The 8,522-nt window shown below is 42.6% G+C and overlaps 1 long non-coding RNA gene across 1 annotated transcript in view; it reads right to left on the reverse strand.

Annotated features, from left to right (window-relative positions):
• Positions 1–830, reverse strand: part of LOC112550308 — a 70,345-nt gene extending 69,515 nt beyond the window's left edge. Inside the window, exon 1 of the long non-coding RNA XR_003094083.1 lies at positions 764–830. This is a non-coding gene — a long non-coding RNA (uncharacterized LOC112550308). The remainder of the gene's footprint in view (positions 1–763) is intronic.
• Positions 831–8,522: the final 7,692 nt, after the last annotated feature.

Here is an 8,522-nt window from a genome sequence, read left to right on the forward strand (position 1 = left end):
AGCCTGCCACACTTTGCTGTTATTATCTGGTTTGGGAGCAAGGGAGGCTGCCCTAGATCCCAGATTAAGCCTTCATCTTCTAATTTAAAGACCCCTACAAACCCCACCTGCCTCCATTCCTCCCTCAGACACCAATTCTGAGCCCCCTGTGCCTACCAGGTCACCCATCATCTTAATGGCAAATCATGGCTTTTGGCCTTCTGAACAGCTATGCTTATTGCCTTGCAGGTGTTACCACTTCATTTCAGAGGGCACTTAGCACCAGTCCTATATCAGGCTGTTCTATGCCTTTAGGTTCCTTGAGGAGACAGTCTTTGGTGTCCACCCCTTTTCTCTTGCTGGACTCTTCTGCCTAGGTCCACTGTGGTAGACCTGGCTTCTGGCCTCCAGTTACCATCTCATCTTTATCAGTTTGGGCCCCAGGCCCTGGTCTTACCCCTATAGGGTTCTGGGCCCATAGCCCCTTCACTGCCCCTCTTAGGTTTTCTGCCCCTGGTCCCAAGCCCAATTCTTGCTCCTCTCAGGCAATAGTCTTTTCTGACCTAGGCTTTAATCCATTCCTAGTCAATGGCAATCCACACAGAGCCCAGGCCCTGATAAGATTCACCACACAGATGAGCCTCTTAGATACTACTAGGATCTCTAGTCTCCTCTGCTAGTTCCTTCTAGCTCTCCAGTTTAACTCATACCAAAAAAGTAAGCCCTCCTGCTATAACTAAAAGCACTTTGCCTGCACAACAACATCCAACTCTCAGTTTCTTACTTTTAGTCTGCAGTGTAGTAGGATTCCCAGGTAGTCTCTTAGTCACAATCATCACAGAGTAACTTTTCCCCTGGCAGCCTGCAGAGTCTAGCTGACTCATGGGCTAAAGTCCTGAGTTTATATGCTGCCTCAGCCTAGCCCCCTCCAGGGCATGTGACTTCCTCCCAGCTGTTTTCTTTCAGGGAACAATGAACATCTTTCAAATGCAGTGAGTGCTGCCCTTGTCTTTTTCCCTTTGCCTCCCCTGCTCAACTGAGTGGTGGAGGCTGCATTTTAAAAGCCAGAGGGATTAGGAGCCTGGCAAGCAGAGGCTTTCCCTAAGCCTGGCTCCCAGCCCTGCTGGTGTCTCCTTGCTGCCCAACTGACCCAGAGCAAAACAGGATGAGGCAGACTGCTATGCTTCAGTGGCAAGGCTCAGGAATTTTGCTGCTGCAATGAAATGCCTCTGCTCTACCCAGCACTGCTCTGAGTCAGCCCTGAGTAAAATGGAATAAGGCAGACTATTTTCCCTCCCTCTTTGCACTCCTCCAAGTTAGTCAATAGTAGTGCAAGGAGTGGGAATGTTCTCCACTGGGGGAGAACTAGAAGGGTCCAACAATGGGAGAATAGCCTTGTGTTGTCAATCAGCTGATTGATGGGATGGAGGAGGAAGCATTCTCCAGGTGCTTGAACCCTCCCAGAGCTAGGAGAGTTTGCCTGTGAAGCTCTCCAGCTACAAGGCTAGAAGAATGTTTGTGCAGTCAGATCCTGGGCTATTTTTCTACCAGAATAAATTTATTTTTAAAAAAAATGGGCATCTATATGCAGCCTAGGTTCCAAACTTCAAGACAGAGTAAGGACAAGGGGCAGGCAGGCGGGCAGACAGGAAGGAATAAAGGCCCTGATATGATGACTCAAAATGAAGCAAAAGTGAGACATTGCATCGGCAAGTCACCGATGGCCAGAATATGAAAGAAAGCAAAATACCTAATCCCTAGGCTAGGATTTGATAAAGATCTAGCTTGCTTGCTCCTGGGCAGTGAATAAAAGAAGAAAATTGAGCAATATGAAGGTGGGTAAAACAACAGGAGTTCTAGCTTGCATATGGCCAGAGCAAAGATTCTTAAAACTCAAGTGCACAAATTCAAACAATGCCTACATGTCTTTCTTCTGACTCTCACCATTTCTCTGAGGGGAAAGAGTGTCTGGCTGTTTTGGCCAGCTGAGTAATGCAAGCCAGTGGGCATCCAGAGGTGCCTTCTGAAAATCTTTATGAATAAGCTCCTTCATGGAATTAGAGAAGTTATAGAGAGTCCCTGAAATATCTGCACATGCATTTCAATACAACACCACAACTTTAAATTCAGTAGTTTGATTTCAGTTTGTATCACTTCCTTTCCTCACATAATTTCAGGTGCTTTATGTGCACATTTTTGTATTAATTTTACATAGTCTGTTGGTAAATGCCGTCCTTGATTCTCTTTCTATCTCTGGCCAATGCAAATGTCTATATCTTTGCCAATCACACACGCAAGCTTTAAGTAATACTGAGTAATACTGACTAAGGAAAGCCAAAGGCAAAATTACCATTATTTTTATATGCAAAATCTAACCTTTAATATGCCATATGCAGCTACAGTGGAAAATCTTACTCCTATAGGGTTTTCTATTAAATAGATGAAATTTGCATGAAGTATCAAGTAATCTATACACCAAACATCTTGGCATCAGGTATTTTTAGCAACATGTACAGAGGAAAGTTTAATATCTCTAAATGAATAACATACTCGCATGGGTAATTTGGTTGCCTTGTAGTAAAATGAATCATGCTACTGTGTATAAAAAAACCCAACTGTATAGGGTGGATTTCTGTGCACCGTAAGTATAAAATAAGCAACATAAAATTTTGGAAACATTGCAATTAGATGCTAAATTACTTTACAGTACTTAAACATATTAATCAAGTTGAAAAATAATCTACTCAAAACTCATTAATCTAAATCAAGTATAAAACATTCCTTAGCTAATGCTCCCAATATGTGAAACTTATATACAGAAGACTTTCTTTCTTTTATAACTAGTTACATATAGATCAAAGAGATATACCTACCACTTATTTCTTTCAGTATATTGGCAGTTCCAGTGAAAACAAAATGATAATAAAAAGACTGATTATTATGATGGATGGGCAAACCAGTTCATACAGAATGAACTATGTTAACATTCCCTCAGAACTAAAACTGGCTGAAAAGAGATTTTTTCTGAAGGTTCCAAGAAACTTGCTTTGATACCAAGGAAGTTTAGATAAGCTCTAATGTGTATTCAAACTATTTAATGCTTATAACCAGAGCTGTGTCAAATTTTAGGTTCCCTCCATTTGGTATATTTCACTCAACCCATTTCATTTTGAATTGTATTTTAAATGGAGAATAAAAACTGAAAGTGAAGCTGAATTGAGAGCATTTCATTTTATCTGGCATCACATAAAACTTTGCAAAACTGAATTTTTCATGCTTTTAGTGAGAAACTATAAATCAACCTAGGGTTTGCTCAAACATTTAATTAACCTTCAGGTCAGTTCCTCAGGGTTAAATGCTGTCATCACTGAGGAAACTGGGAATTTTTCCTTTGACTTTACTGCAATCAAATTGTCTCCTTGTGAATTGTTTTAAATGAAAATGGCTAATGTAAATTGGTGGAATACTATAAAAATATATTTGCAAAATATGACTACGAGGAAAAATATCAGAATTCACAGTAGATATTATAATTCACTCTTCAGCCATCTCTATGGGCCAGTTTCAAGTTAGTGAAAAATCAAAACTCAGCTGGCCCTGTAATTTTTTTTTTTTTTCTCAGTATTGGTCCAACTTTTTATATTCCACTCATCAATAATAGGCTGAAATTCAAAAGGCTGAATTATGCAGGCTTCTTTGATATAGGAATTGGGATGAAAATACTTGCAATTTACTTCTTATACTTCTTGCTTCCAGTTGGACCAGAAATGCTATTAGGACAAGTTGTAGGACTTTTGGGGATGGAAGGGCTGCTATGATTTAATGAAGGGGAGAGCTGGGGTGCTAGAGTCCCAGAAGGACCACAGGAAAAAGCATGGCACTGCAATTTGCTCCAGGGGAAGCAACCAAGCACCAGGGATGCTGAGTCACTTTCTGTTGGGTCCCCGACCAAAATGGAGGAGGGGCAGTGATCTCCGGACCCAATCAGGCCCAGGCGCGCACAATTTATCTGGCCTATGGAACAATCCACTACATCTTATCTGATTCATGGGTCAATTGAGTTTGGTACCCCTGTTTAATGTTTTGTCATGAACTTCTTTTGGCTTTAGTATTTACATTTCAAAGTTATTCCGTTCCTAATTAGGTACTAGATACCTAAATAATTTTTTTTAAGAAAACTTATGAAAATCACACCGGGAATCCTACAATGTGTCTGTTTGCATCTTTAAGTGCTTGACTAACTTGGAAGAAAAAAGTATGTACCAACAATAAAGAAAAGGAATGTACAGAGGATGGTTTAGCCTGCAATGATATATTTCCATTGATCCCACTGGGACCTCAACTGAGCCCTAAGTAATTAAGTTTTCTGTAATATTATCACACATGCACTCTCCTGCATCACACCCTGACGTTTAGTAGAATATGTTTTTAAGGCCTAAATTGAAGGTGGTATTAAACAAAATGAAAGCAATTTTAAAACAATGCTGAACTGTGTATACCAGTATTTAATGCAGAATACCCCATTATTGCAAAATTTAGTTTTAAATTAGGTGTATTAGCACAGTAGTCATTATTCTACAAATCTGTACTTTAGGACCATTTTATAGTATAACTGAGGCCATTTATTATGCTTTTTTTTTCTTACCATAGGAGTTTAAAAGATGTTACAGGCCATGATTAAAATATGCATTTTTATGGGGGAAAAAAACGAAGTACAATTTTAGGCCAGGTGCAGAAATTATACTTTTTTTGGTTTAGATGGTCAGAAGCTGGTCTATACCCATAACAAAACAGAAGTTCAGGGCACTGTGAGGGGTCGACAGGGGGGCAGAAGGAAGGTTCGGAGGGATGGAATGGACGATGCTTACCTCTGGCATAGGGAAGAGCCAATCCAGTGGGGAAGCCAACCTGCCAAGGTTTCTAAGCACCTGCTCCTTCTGGACTGGCAGAAGGAGCACTGGAACTGGCATTTCCATCCTTGGAGAGAAGCCAAGAGAAAGAGTGGCAGTGGACACTGGTGATGGAAGCTAGAAGCTGTTAAACCTGCCCATCTCCCATGGAGAGCAAAGAGGGGATCAGACTCTCAGAGTGGAGAGGTTCAGAAAAGCCCAAGCCAGGACTGGGGTACAGCCAGATGGGGAGCAGACCAGGACAACAGAGCCAGTGAAGACACAGCCAAAGGCAGTGGAGGATGCAGAAGAGTTGGAGCAGCTGTCACCCTGGGGGACTGTGAGTCTTAAAGAAGCTGTGTCCCTTTGAAGACCAGTTCCATTCGTTGGGGGGTTTTTAAAGATTTTTTTTCCCTTTTGGACTGTGTTGTGGGGACATGGGTTGTCTGTCCCAGCAGGAAGAGGGCTAAAGTAAAAGCTCTTCCCAGAAGGTGCATTGGCCCAGACACATGGGTCTGGATCTAGGGTCACCACCAAGACATAAAGACTGCAGTTAATAGCTCATGAGACTGTAAAAGAAACTGTTGTGAACTGACTGTTTAACACACCATGAAAGGAATTTAATTTAAGTGGGTTCTGGCCCTGGACTAGTTTTTTGAGAACCTTTCAGTAGAACCAGATTGGAACAAGCAGAAGAGTGAATTAATTTAGGCTCACCACTTCAGGGGCCCTGGATGGACTGATTTTATTTGATTAGTTTGTATCCAAGGGAAAATTTGATTTAGATGCATCTCAGTGTTGACTTTGGCTAAACTGATCAAGTTGTAGACTGGAGAGAGGCTGGGTTGAGTTCCAGCCAGAAGCAGTTGTTAACAGCCCACTGGCCTCAGTAAAATTAAGGCACAGAACATCACCCACTGTTTGGACATGGTAAGAGTGCGGTGTAAGGGGAGGAGCCCCATGAAGAAGACCTATCCTGGGGAACAGAGAAGATTATCACTTGGCCTACATTCACCTCATCAAAAATAACATCAAGGCATGGAGTGTGAGAGATGGGCATCACAGACTCAGTATCTTCAAGAATTTCTAGATCCCCACATGGCTCACCCTAACCATGCACCAGGCTTCTGGGGACCTTGGCCATATAGTACTCATGCTCAACAGGTACACAGACTAGTTTCAAAATGGCAGATCATGATATAACTTGTTCTAGTTTGGACTGGTCTATCAAACATCAGTGCCAGGTCCACTTATGAATTAAGGTAAGTCATTGTCTGCCCATATCCCAGTTGCTTGTGCAGATCAACGAGCGCTATAGCTTGGCTGCTTTAGCCTAGTGCCTAGTCAGCCTGACCTCTGAGCAATCTGTCTGTCAGCCCCAGACAGAACATAGGTGGCAGGAGGAGTGGGGGAGGGAGCAGGGCTTGTGAACTGCTGTGGGAGGAAAGCTCCAGCAGAGCACTCCACAATCCTGGCTGGGTTGATGGGGCACAGAGTGACTTCCCCTGTCCTGAGCCCCAGGACCCTGTGCTGGACAAGCTCTGGGAAGGGCTCACAGAATTTTCACCCCAGAACCAGTGCCAAATTCCTGGCTGAAACCACTTCTCTGCAGCTGCGGGGGGCATGGCTTCACCTCCTCTCCCTGAGAACTGGAACCTTGTGTCTGCAGACAAGCAGTTTCAGCTGGGAATTGAGCACTTGCTCCAGCAGGGGGAGCAAAAATCCTGCAAGCCCTTACTGGAGCTGATCCAGCATGGGGTCCAGAGTGTCCCTCCCCTGTCTTGAGCACTGGGACCCTGTAGTGGACCAGCTCTGGGAAGAGCAGAAAAGTAGCTTTAGCCAGGAATTTGGTACTATTTCTGGGGTGGGGGTGGAAATCTTATGATCTGTTCCTGGAGCCACTCCAGTGCACGGTCCTGGGGCTTGAGACAGGGGAGGGATACTCTGTGACCTGCCAACCCAGCCAGGAATGAAGAGTGCATTGCTGGCACTGCCTCCTCCCAGCAGCTTACAGGCCCTGCTCCCTCCCCATCTGTATCCTGCCTGGGATGGACCCCCATGTCCCTACCCTAGACAAAGCCCAGGGACCTCCGTGCCTCTGAGTGGGGTGAGCATGCCTTCCTCCACTGCCTGCCTGCACCTGCCAAGACCTGCAGATGACAAGGCAGTAAGGGGAGGTATATGTCTGACAGCCAATCAGGGCTTGCACAGACACTTGATTGCATTTGGCTGCTCTTGGTAATGATTGGCACAGTGGGAGGAGTGTGGGAGTGTCCCCAGCATTCAGGCCTCCACTAGTGCAGACATCTGCCTCTCTCTTCCAACCAAAGAGAGAACATGAGTTCCATTCACTAGCGGTCCAGTCTACGCTATTTAGAGAAACCTGAGTAGATTGGATTGACTGTGCCTCAGGCTTTTTGACTGTTTGTACTGAGCCTTAGAGATTGCTGTTTTCTTTTTATGCACTCACAAAAGATAATGGTGGTTAGTTATTAATTATTATTAAAATTCTTTACCAGAAAATCAACATTCCTATACATTTTCCCTCTCCTTTCATATATACATTTCTATTCACTTATACTTTGTATTAGTTGTATTATTTGTTTTCCCTGTTGTTTGCATTTTGTTGTGTGTAAGTGTAACTTATAATTTAAATATGTATGTTTAAATAATAAAGGAATGTCTACAGCAGAAAATTATACTTGATTGTTTCAATGACTTATAGATTTTGTATTATTTTTACATGTATGAATATAACATTTGGCCAGGATAGTCTATGGATATCTGGGTTTAAATCCTGGACCAATATCCCTGAATTCTGTGGAATTCTGGTATAGCACACTAGTCAATTAGTGGCAGCTTTATGTATTTATTTCTAAATTAGTAGCAGTGATTATATGTGATTTTTGCTCAGTTTGACATTTCATCGTTATTCTATATTAATTAAGCAAGAAAAATTATTTTAAAATACTATTTTGTAGCTGATATTCTCTCCTATAGTTCTGCATTAAAGTCTCGATTCCATACAGGTGCAATTGTGGGACCTTAAATATAGCTCCATCATTCAGTTTCATCTGAATCCCTTTTGTGTCAGATTACTGAATTATATATGTATTTGGATGTTGGACCTTTAAGATTTGAATGTTGATAGAATGGCTCTTTTGTTGGTTAGATTTTCCCAACATCAAACAAACATCTTTATACAGTAAAAAGCTGTTAGCTGTTCAGTGACAACACTCACAAAAGATAATCATTTTCTGTTTCTTTAGAGATCATGAGATGACTTATTTCCCCTCCCTGTTTATTCTGCCAATACCCTAAGGCCTAACCCAGAAGCCATTGAAATCAATAGGAACCTTTCCATTGACTTCTTTGGATATCAGCCCCATCACCAGAAAACCCACCTTCCACCTTCATAGATTTCATAGACATTTGGGCTGGAAGGGACCCCATAGGATCATCGAGTCCAGCCCCCGGCCCCAGGCGCAGGAAGTCAGCAGGGATCATAGGATCCCAGCAAGATAAGCATTCAAATGTGTCTTGAAGGCGTTCAAAGTGGGTGCTTGAACTGCCTCTGGTGTCAGTCTATTCCAAACCTTGGGGGTTCAGACAGTAAAGAAGTTCTTTCTTATGTCCAGCCTGAATCAGTCGTGG

This window comes from Alligator sinensis, unplaced genomic scaffold, assembly GCF_000455745.1.
Source record: "Alligator sinensis unplaced genomic scaffold, ASM45574v1 scaffold173_3, whole genome shotgun sequence".
Lineage (NCBI taxonomy): Eukaryota > Metazoa > Chordata > Crocodylia > Alligatoridae > Alligator > Alligator sinensis.